Source organism: Pseudophryne corroboree, chromosome 11 (assembly GCF_028390025.1).
Source record: "Pseudophryne corroboree isolate aPseCor3 chromosome 11, aPseCor3.hap2, whole genome shotgun sequence".
NCBI lineage: Eukaryota > Metazoa > Chordata > Amphibia > Anura > Myobatrachidae > Pseudophryne > Pseudophryne corroboree.
The window spans coordinates 244,706,415-244,717,918 of record NC_086454.1 but is presented as its reverse complement, the minus strand read 5'-3'; the positions used below and the strand labels follow the sequence as shown (position 1 = coordinate 244,717,918).

Genomic DNA, 11,504 nt, shown 5'->3' with positions numbered 1-11,504 from the left:
GTGAGAGCAGCAGAACATCAGTGAGTGTGATCATGATGCAGAATGTTTGAGAGCAGCAGAACATCAGTGAGTGTGATCATGGTGCAGAATGTGTGAGAGCAGCAGACCATCAGTGAGTGTGATCATGATGCAGAATGTGTGAGAGCAGCAGACCATCAGTGAGTGTGATCATGATGCAGAATGTGTGAGAGCAGCAGACCATCAGTGAGTGTGATCATGATGCAGAATGTTTGAGAGCAGCAGAACATCAGTGAGTGTGATTATGATGCAGAATGTGTGAGAGCAGCAGACCATCAGTGAGTGTGATTATGATGCAGAATGTGTGAGAGCAGCAGAACATCAGTAAGTATGATGCCAGTATGCCGGGGAACACACTAGCATTAGCAATTAGCAATAGTCAATTAGACAGTGAGTAATTCATTGGAAGGCTTTGGGCAGGGTCATTACACAGTGTTGGCATGGCTTACAATTTAATTTTTTTTTTGGGGGGGGGGGGGAGTGCTACAAGTTACAATTTTGGCTGTATCGCCCTGTGTGCAGGCATACTTGCCAAATGTCCTGAACATAGGAGGGATCACCCAAGCTCCCAACAGAGTTGGCCCATCTCCAACATGCTCTACAATTTCCCATCTTGTGGGTGGCACTGAGGTTGTACAACAAGAATCAAATTGAATCACCTAATTGTAGCCCAGCCCCTATTGTAATGTTCTGCGAATTGCAGCTTCAAACAGCAGGGGCAAGGCCACGATGATGTGTAGCCCCGCCCCATGCAGTTAAATGCAGCGAATTGTGGCTTTGAACATCAACCAATTTATTTATTAACAGTTTCTTATATAGCGCAGCATATTCCATTGTGCTTTACAATTAGAACAACAGTAATAGAAAAAAACTGGGTAAAAACAGACATAGAGGTAGGAAGTAGTGATGAGCGGGTTCGGTTTTACTCGGTTTTACTCGGGTCTCAAAACCGAATCTTATGGGCTATCCAAAACACGTGACATCCGTGAGCCAATAAGATGCCGTTTTGAGAACCGAGTAAAACCGAGTAAAACCGAACCCGCTCATCACTAGTAGGAAGGCCCTGCTCGCAAGCTTACAATCTATAGGGAATCAGCTTTAAGTTTATAGAAATGTACTTGATAAACGATAGCTAGAATCTGTTGCTATTGGCAACTTCTCTACTTGTCTTCTTTAAAAGGTTGAGACATCTCCCCTTAAGATCTGTGTGTGGTGCCCCACTGCCGTGAAGATGATAATTGTGCACCACGGTAGTAAATATAGTGGTATTGTTGTCACCCACTGGGCAGTGAATTTATTGTATCTAAATTTATTGTATTTATTGTATTGAATTTATTGTATCTAAAAATCTGTGCTGCATGAACAATAGTCTGGGGGGACCCGCACATGGGGGATATGGAGAGAGACTGGCCCTGCATGAGAATAAAACTGTTGGGTCCCGGCGGAAGGATACGGGGACTCGGGGAAAGGAGGTGAAGGGGAGTGAGGACTGGTCAGTTGGCAGTTGAGCAACGGAAGAGAGAGGGTCGGAGCTAACGAAGCAGGGGAAGCGCTGTAAGGCTACGGAGCTTGAGGACAGGGTTTGGTCTCCCTTCGCGATCAGCGACTCTCACCCGGTGTTTGGCACCCAGCAGCAGTAGCGATGTGAACTCTCCCTCGGCAGCAGTGAGCGGAAAATCCACGCCGGCGGGACCCGGGACGCAAGCCTCCAGCGGCGGTGGTGAGGAGCTGAGCTGAGGCGGCTGGCAGTGACGCAGAGATCCGGAGGGAGAGGAGAGGAGCGGCCTGTTGGTGAGTGACGGCCAGGGAGGCGGAGCCATCTATAATAAAAAGAAACAAAGAGTCAGCCACAGCTGAGAGTATAGGAAAGGTACCTTAACTTTATTAATCCTACAACTCCACGCAGGCACACCACACAGAGAGTCAAGCTACCTGCAAATAGCAATAAGTGCACTTATTAAACAGACTGAAAAGTAGTAAAAGACACACTGCAGTGTAATTCAGCATTGATTCAACACGTTCATATAGTAGTCCGGAGGCAGCAATCGACACAACTAGTAAGCATCGATAGGAGAGAAGATCGTATCGCAGTTAAGAGCTATCACATTTCCGTCAGGAATCAAGCCTCTGCTACCCTACTATGCTAACAACAAAGAGAGGGAGTCAGTGTAATACGTCCTAAAGTCAGGAGAATGAACTGAATCCGTCAAGTTACATAGATGTGCATGTCCACCCAGTGAGAGAGGAATACCAGTGACTTGGTAATGGAGTGACTAATAAATACCTTCATTAAGGCACTCACAGTCATTAGAGTAACAGGGCGTTTTACAGATCTCAACAGTAAATTCTGAACGAGAGACTATAGCTTGGACGGGAATTAATTGTGATAGATCCACTGAGGGACGTCACCCATATTAGAGTGGTAACTGTATTCGTCCATCGTTAAGGACAAGTTCAATTAACATGATAAAAGTAGTACCCAATTGAACTGCATATTGAAGTCAGACTTGGGGAGTACCGGGGATGTGATACATGTACTAATCTTACAAAGTTGTAGTACGTACATTTAACCAGCAATACTGGTCTGTTAGAGTTTTACCAAATGTTTTATGCTTGTATTCACTTATAACCGGCATGTTATTAGAGAAAGTTGGGTATCCATTTATTTACAGGCGGAATTGACAGCACGGAGTAGTGTAATAAACACGGTTACTAACTGTAAAGTTAATTATTCTGTTGACAATGAAACCGTATTGTGATGGTTTATCGAATTAATACTTATTTAACTTACCAGGAATTTCTTAAGCACCATTGCTATATCAATAAATTGAAATTAATTCTAAGCAACTAAAGGCAACGGTTATTTCTTAGGAGTTGTCCGACACACCTCTCAGCAAAGTTCTATACTGCTAAAGGTCCAGGCGGCAGGAATAAAAAGGTAACTCAACCAATCATCATATCCGTCCAAACCCGATACTTACCTGGTTTGTCACATGTGTATTTGAAAAGAATAAGGGGACATGTACTAAGCAGTGATAAAAGTGGAGAAGTAAGCCAGTGGAGAAGTTGCCCATGGTAACCAATCAGCTGCTCTGTACACTTTTACAGTATGCAAATTATAAATGTTACGTCAATGCTGATTGGTTGCCATTCTTTAATAGGGTCTGACTAGATAAAGGTTGAGGCAATTTGCCCTCTGTACTAATGCAATGCATTGCAACATTCCATGCGTAGGAGAATGATTGTGTGCATTGAGCAGTTTCTCCCTGGGTACATTTTTGTCACCAACTCACTTGTCATGTTATTTTGATCCTAATATTTAAGTAAAGTGAGTGCATTTGTTCCTATTTTTTATCGTACTGATTGAAGAATTTACCTGGAACCATCTGAACTAAATGCACAAACCTCGATGTGTCTTCACACTTCAGCCCGCAGAATGATTTGTTATTTGGCAGCACAACTGATAAGCAGGCATGGGTTCACTCTTGCCAATTCACCAGCTCCCCATTCCAGTGTTTAATTTGCCTCTAAGTAGGATATGACATCTTCCATTTGCACACAGGCAGACACTTGTTAGGCTTCAATGCTCACCAAGCAGCGTACAAGGATCATATAACCAGCAAATGAAGAATAACTCTTTTCAAAGACATAATGCTGTGATAAATAGGCCTACTTTGGCTTCTCCCATTCATACCACCCTGACGTACACGTTACCCACTAAGCCTAATCTTTGTTTTGCTTTATGCAGTTTGATATCCGGGTGCATTACATTGTAACAAGCACAAATGAGTCTGTAATAGCCCATCTGCTTTGATTTTATTTAGTGATCCCTCAAGGGCTGGGAACTAGAGTGAGAATAACAATACTTCAACCCATCTGCTTTTGTGGTAGGAGATCGAGTATGAATTATAACATGTTCTGAGTGGCTGGCATATGCTGTGACATAAAACTACAGGGAAGTGTTGTCTGCCAGCTGTTGAGTAACTAATACTTTTTAGCCTGTCATTAACTTCAGCTCGATGGCCTCCGGGAAGTTACAAAGAAAAAAAAAAAACAAATGTTGATTTTTGTAGCTGAAGTAAAGACTGCCAGTGACTTGCTTGGAACAAAGGCAAACCCAGTGGAGAGTGATTTGTGCCCAGCGCCTGATGAAGTTCATTTTAGTAATGGAGTTAACGGTTTTCCTCACTAAGTGCCACGCATGTGAAGTTAATTGGTCTGGTAAAGATGCCTTGGCTCTTTGTGACAGTTATGCTTTAAAAAGACACATTTAGGAACAGTCTGGGAAAGGAGGCCTTCAGGTAGCTTTAGTAATGTTACCCACTTGCATTGCATTTTGTATTAATGCAAATAAAGCTCATGTAACTGTAGCCTCTATACTAATATTGACAGAGAACATGAGATATAAAATAAATACATGTACCCATGATTAATTGATATAAATTAAATTACTATGTAAAATATGCCAGTCTGAAAATATAATATATATATATATCTGTATTGATATTAATGGTATAATGAGGCTGGGGTACAGGGTGTATTAAACCTAAAAGAACTAATATGGACCGCAGGACTTTTCTATGAATATCAGGGCACGCAGGGCTTGAGAGAGACTTCGAGAATTACCTCGTGCAAGGAGAAGGGAGAGCGCGAGGGGAGAGAGAGGAGGACGACGGTTGGTGTCGCAGACAGGAGCGGGGAAGCACCGGAGACGGACGGAGGAGAAGCCGCACCGACTGTGAGGAGAAATCTATTCTCGGCCGGAGCAAGCTATCAGACCAGAAGGGGCTAATGATCCGGAGGAGGACCGGAGCGTATACCACGGGACGCAGAGTGACGAGTGTAGGAGGATTATAGCCAACCCCTCACCCAGCCATTCACCGGAGCGCCCGACAACTTACCCCGCCATTCACCTGAGCGCACAGCCGCCTGCATTTCAGCACAGCCGCCTGCACTTCAGCTCCCGCTGCGGACTATCTCGGTAAGCAGAATATCTGAGAGTAGCGGTAGAGCTGTCGTATAACTCCAGAAAGGTAAAGCTGCTTAGAGGGTGATGTCGGGGTTCATCAAGCGAATGGAGGAAGCTCATTAGAGGAGGACAGTTAGAGAGCTTCAGGGACACCATTTCCGGCATTATGAGTTCAGTGCCTGCCAGTCGGGGGAGGATTTCAGGAGCATAAGTAGCACTTTTATGATAGAGACAGTGGCAAGGAGCGTGTACTGGAGAGATTATATACAGATATACCCTAGTAGTGTGACTATGCTAAAGTATCAACTTTACTGTATATATTGAGAAGCGCATTACAACGTTCACCTCCAAATGGCTAAAAAGGGAGAAGGTTGCTGCTATGACTGTGAATAACTGGCGACAGCCCCTCCTTTATAGCTCCCGGAGTAAATACAGCGATTCAAAGGATTCCCCATTCCAAGCTTTATTCATAGATAATGAATTATTTATAACAAGCAGTTTGCAGAGGAGTCGGTGCCTTATACCTACATTAGAATAACCTCATTTTCCCATTGTCTGCATAAGTTATCCATTCTGCAGGGATCTATTAATTGAGGAATTAACAATTGACATACTACATTAGCAGGGATAACGAAGGCACACTCAAGAGAAATGTCAAGACTTTAACCTCCAGGAGATATACATAAATCTAGCCGAGTTTATGGAACCTATTGCCATGATAATATATTCCCTACTGACTGATAAGCAGGGAGTAGCACTGGGTAGCCTGTGAATAGGGTGCTCGTTGCAGCGGTGGAACCGTGGAAAAGTGGGATCAGACTTCTATCCTATTAATAGGACTACTAATATATTTAACCGGACTTCCCGCTTCCTAGACTATGGACAGTAAAGTAACATTACCTGCTAGAGAAGTATTACATGATCCCTTCAATCCAGGAAGCTGAGTTAAGAAGTCTAACCCAATCTACCTACATTTGAGAAATCAATGTCTCATGGGCCCCAACAAGTGCACCAACGGTATATTATTCTAGACTATTATACTAATATTATTTAAGATAAGCACAGCGACTACCTCTGTACTTTTCCTTCACAGAGGGGGTGTTTAAGTTTTTTGTGATGCATGCAATTTAATTGTATAGAATATGGGAAGGAAAAATATTGAGTCTTCATATATACCATTATCGTTAGAACTTAATATAATATTATAATAAAAGTGACATAGTTATTCACTAATAAGGGGTAGGGTATTTATTATAAGATAACACTTACCTTTATTCTGGATTCCTGGAAAAGAGAGTCAGAAGAGGATCTGGAAAACACGGAAGACCAATACTGGAATCACATTGGGTAGGTGTATATAGCCCACTGACCATTTAAGATCATTGTCAGGGTAAAGGGAAACATTTCCTAAGGGCTTTCCCAAGTTAGCCCAACTATATCTAACCGATAAAATTAGCTTGGGTGGAGGCACTGCTATTGGTAATAATTAGTAACTCTGGTATCTAAGGTAGATACGCGTTGGAGAGGGTTACATAACTATCACTAGTCTCTAAGGCAGAGGTTCCCAAACTAGGAGGGTCATGTTCTAAGCGGTGAAAAGAGTGGAGAAGTGTCCCATGGCAACCAATCAGCTGCTCTGTATACTTTTATAGTATTCAAATTATAAATGATATGTCAATGCTTATTGGTTGCCATGGGCAACTTCTCCACTGGCTCACGTCTCCACTTTTATCACTGCTTAGTACATCTCCCCTAGGTCCTCAAGGTACCCTAACTGACCAGGTTTTAAGAATATCCAAGCTTGGCCACAGGTGACTTAATTAGTATGTCAATCAATTTGATTTAACTATCTGTGCTGAGTCATGGATTTCTTTAAAACCTGGACTGTTAGGGTGCCTTGAAGGCCAAGTTTTGAAATGACTAGTCTAGGAGCTGTAACATTTTTTGCAAAAGATGTGATTGACCCTCTCTCTCAGATGACCTGTGATATCTTTACAGCCCTTGTATTTCACACCACTAATCAATGTGCAAGTAAGAAATATCAAAACACATATTTGTGAACTTGTGGATTTTTTTAACCAAACTTTATTTATACCAACAGGAAAAAGAGAACAAAGTCATACATCCAATCAGACTTACTGTATTCCGAGAGAGTAATGGGATCAGATAATGTTCATCTACAAAACATAAAGAACATCTTGTAACTTTTCCAGGATGTTTTTATAAAGATGCAAAGTCTTTTGTATCTAGTCTATAACAGACGTATATATCTATCTAAAAGTTGCACAGTTAGAGATGGAGCCTTCCACCCCATCTCCCTCAAAAAATGTTAAGAGTGTCTGATGCCCGGACTTAGCCACACTTCACCCCCCAGAATGGGCGTTCCCCGTTGGAAGGGAAGGTCCTGAACCAGAAGGGACAAAGAGAGATGTGAGGAAGTGAAGGAGAGAGGAAAAGAAGAGGTAGAGAGATGGAGTGATGAGAGACAGTAAGGAGAAGGGAAAGACAGAGATAGCTGGGAGGAAGAGGGTGATAAAGTGAGAGATGAGAGGCTAAGTGGTAGAGAGAGATGGGAGGAAGAGCAAGAATGGTTTATTCATTATACTAAATGTGAAGAAAATAAGCAGAAAATACATTTTTACATTGCTGAGCTATTCAGTGACAAACTATGTACTAAGTATTACTCCAGTGCAATGATAGCTGCTCTGTAAAATAGCTTTCCTGGATCCCTAAAGAATTACTCTTAACAATAAGTTGACGTGTAGTGTAAGTGTGCATGCGTCAACTTACTTGGTAAAAAACGATTACCTTTATTGTATGAATAGTAAAATAAATACATAAAATCTAATTTCATCCAATAAAATGTAATACATTTGTGCAACCATGATGCGTTGAAAAGTAATTATATTGTATAATAAAAGTCTAACTCTGCTCCTCTCCTCTATGGGGTAATTCAAGTGTGTTGTGTGCCGATGGCCACTATATGGTGCCCGATGGAGCAATTCAAGTGTGCTCTGTTTGGGTGTACTCAGCACTGACATTACTGTTATGTTGTTCCGTCATTTTGATGGGCTGGTAAATAGTATTGATCATGTAAACATTGGCTTATCAACCAGGTAAATAATGGGTGGTATATGGTGGATAGTACTGTCCTCTTAAACATTGAACAACTTTGGTTAAGTACTGTAGGACTGAGTGCTTGGGATACTCAATGATAGACTGTTCAAAGATAGGACTAATTAAAAATCCAAGTTGCATTTCTTGCTTTTAGGGATGTTGACAATGAGTGAAGATGGCTCCACTATTGCAGTGAGGAACACTCTACATAGAAGTCACAAAACATAAGGGGGTTATTCAGAGATAAACGCAGATCTCTGCATGTGCACAGGGCAGTAGAGAGCCTGGCTGGGCCCAGGTACTTTTCAGGGGGCATGGCCTAATCAAGGAGGCATGGATACTGAATACTGAAACAAAATGGTATTTTAAGCACCTCCATGGCCACACTGCAGCCCAATACACATCAGAATGTGCTGGGCTGAGGAGAAGAGCTGTAGCTGCTGTTGCCAGGTAAGGGGGCCCGGGCCCCCACTGGACACTCACTGGGCCCCTCCATCAGACCTTGGCCCCTCCATCAGAGCTGGGCCCGGGTAATCTGTAACCTCTCCCCCCCTCTCTCAGCGCCACTGCACACGCAGCCAGATATGTATGCAGAGATCTGCATACGTATCTGGCATCAGACACCCATCGGGGATGCGATTGCAATGTGTATGGCCATGCAGCCGCTGTGTGGCTGCTGCAATGCTCTGTGGGCCGCTATTGCGGCCGGGTCTGAATACCCCCCAAACGTCTTACCATCCCAGGACTATGCAATTCCAGTCAGGGGGTACTTTCAATCTTTATGGTAAACGCAATAACAAAATGAACCTGCCGGTAAGTGGTTGCTGATGCAGGATTGCAGGTGCCAATCTTTCTTTTAACTTTTCACAATCTGAGGTTTTGGCATCCTGGTAAGGAGGCAGTACAGCTGAATGCAGTGGGACACGTCTGGTTGAACTGTTTATCTGTTTTAAGGTAGATTATATAGGGGTCTATTTATGAAGCAGTGAAAAGTATGGAGAAGTGAGCCAGTGGAGAAGTAGCCCATGGCAACCAATCAGTGTTGAGGTAACATTCTATAAAATTATACTTAGCAGCTGATTGGTTGCCATCAGCGACTTCTCCACTCGCTCACTTCTGCACACGTTTCACTGCTTCATGAATAGACCCTATTGTGTGGGCAGTGGTGCCGAGAGGGAGTGGAGGAGGGTAATAATTACCCAGGGCCTTGGTCTGCTGGAGGGACCCAATGGGGGACCAGGTCCCTTCTCCTTACCTGGCAGCAGCAGTTGCAGCTTTTCTCCTTAGCCCAGCACACACTGCTGTGTGCTGGGCAGCAGTGTGGCAAGGGAGGCGCTTAAAATACAATTTTTTTTCTGTATTTTCTTCCAAGGGTGCATGGCCACGCCCCCTGTAATTATAGTAGGCCACACTCTGAAAAATACCTGGGCCAAGCCAGGCTCTCTGCTGCCCTGTGTGTGGGACTTATTTACCAAGATGGCACTCCCAAATGTCCTTGGTTTTAGATTTGTCCCCAGTCAGGGAGCTGGGTGTACCTGATCTTGGCGGGTCCTTGGTACTTGAGTGACAGTGCACCCAAATTCTTCCTTTTACAGGCGGTAGCTCCTTGGTCTTAGAGAGATGATCTGATCAGTGCAGGATCACACTTCTAATCCCAATATGTAAAGGTTGTCATGTCACTGGGGTTTTGTAGAGTTGTATCATGACTCTTTAGCTTTAACAGCTGGAGAACGGAGAAAGCTTGGGTCCTTGATAATGCTTCTACTCATGAACCTAGACTATTGAGAATGAAAGAACAAGGATATCTGGATACCCTGATGAGGGGCAGAGTTTTGTAAAAGTCCGTGGATAGACTTGAGAAGAGTACTGAAACGCAATAGAATCACTAGGAAAGTTCAGTTGTAGTAAACATAGCTGCTGCTTCCTTGGAGTTGCAGCCGGCGTTCACTCCATAGAAGTATATGGCATGCACAGACTTACTAGTCACACCATCCATGGGGATGGATGAGCATGGCTATATCTGACCCAGCATAGCACACATCACCCAGCATGACCATGAATCCTTCCGCTGCTGGAGTAGATAGTGGTAGAAGGTATCATTAAATGACTGCAGGTAGATTAATTGTTAAAGTAGTGCAGCGGATATTGTATATGCTTGATACAGCAATTGAATTTATGTATGAATAATCACTGGCACCTGGTATGTATCTAAGCCTGAATGAATAATTTATATGTCCCGATACGCATCCATAGGTATGGGTTTTTTCTTAAATCATTTTATTTGCTATCCAGATCGCTTAACCCCTGAAGAAGTCCTTAGTGATGAAACGCGTTGAATATTTCTGGCTTATGCAACATCTGCATCTTACTAACATCAAACTCCACTAAAGGAATCTAGTGTATTTCATGTGGATGAACTCTCTTTCACTGATGTGAATCACCTATTATGTACTGTATATGTGGATGTGAACTGATGCCATTGCTTTTTATCCATTTTATTGTGAATACATCTTTTATGTGAAAGTGAAGTCTATAGTAACTTAAAGGAATATTGTATTGAATACTTTTACTGTTTATATTGGGAAGTCTCACACTCAGCGCCCTCAGTATTCATTCTGTTTGGGAACCTTTCTAACAGGAGGTTCATCTAGAGTAGGGGTGGGCAAAATACAGCCCGCGGGCCGGATGCGGCCCGCAAACCGATCCTGCCCAGCCCTCTGCCTCCCACCAGCGAGCAATGACAAGCGGCCCGACCGGCTGAGCTGCTTGTCATTGCTCTGCACTGCAGTACCTCCAAGCTGCCAGCAGCACCTCTCTCCCCTGCTGCTCCTGCTGCTGCGTTGTAGCAGCCTCCTCCAGAGTCCCCAGTGACAACGGCTGTGTTCAGCCGAGAAGGGGGCGGGGCTAAGTGCCGGTGAGTGGGCGGGGCTACACGGGACAAGAGCCAGACTGCTACAGATCCATCCTTCCTGCCACTGCCAGCCAGATCAGTAAGTTAATGAGAAAAGTGAAAAGAAAGTGTGTGTGTGTGTGTGTGATAGTGTGCGTATATTTGTGTGTGTGTGTGTGTGATAGTGTGCGTATATTTGTGTGTGCGGGCAGTGGCGTCAGACTGTTTTTAGGTTTGGGGGAGAGATCTTTAGCTCTCACTGTACCAACCCCTCCCGTGTTCTGTCACAATGTCACCCCCATGTTCTGTCACTATGTCACCCCCCCGTGTTCTGTCACTGTGTCACCTCCCCGTGTTTTGTCACTATGTCACCCCCCGTGTTCTGTCACTGTGTCACCCCCCCGTGTTCTGTCACTATGTCACACACCCCCGTGTTCTGTCACTGTCACCCCCCCGTGTTCTGTCACTATGTCACCCCCCCGTGTTCTGTCACTGTCACCCCCCCGTGTT

The 11,504-nt window shown here is 43.8% G+C and overlaps 2 long non-coding RNA genes across 4 annotated transcripts; one reads left to right on the top strand and one right to left on the bottom strand.

Annotated features, from left to right (window-relative positions):
* Positions 1-1,756: 1,756 nt before the first annotated feature.
* LOC134969389 (uncharacterized) lies at positions 1,757-7,165 on the bottom strand. Its single transcript, XR_010189469.1, has 3 exons — positions 7,127-7,165; positions 6,257-6,296; positions 1,757-1,838 (listed from the first exon to the last, which is right to left on the bottom strand). It is a non-coding gene; the product is annotated as an uncharacterized LOC134969389 (long non-coding RNA).
* LOC134970136 (uncharacterized) lies at positions 1,808-7,874 on the top strand. 3 transcript variants are annotated; one of them, XR_010189687.1, is made up of 4 exons: positions 1,808-1,888; positions 2,890-2,956; positions 6,281-6,334; positions 7,089-7,874. It is a non-coding gene; the product is annotated as an uncharacterized LOC134970136 (long non-coding RNA). The 3 variants fall into 3 exon arrangements; XR_010189688.1 differs by lacking the exon at positions 2,890-2,956; XR_010189689.1 differs by lacking the exon at positions 6,281-6,334.
* The last annotated feature ends 3,630 nt before the right edge of the window (positions 7,875-11,504 follow it).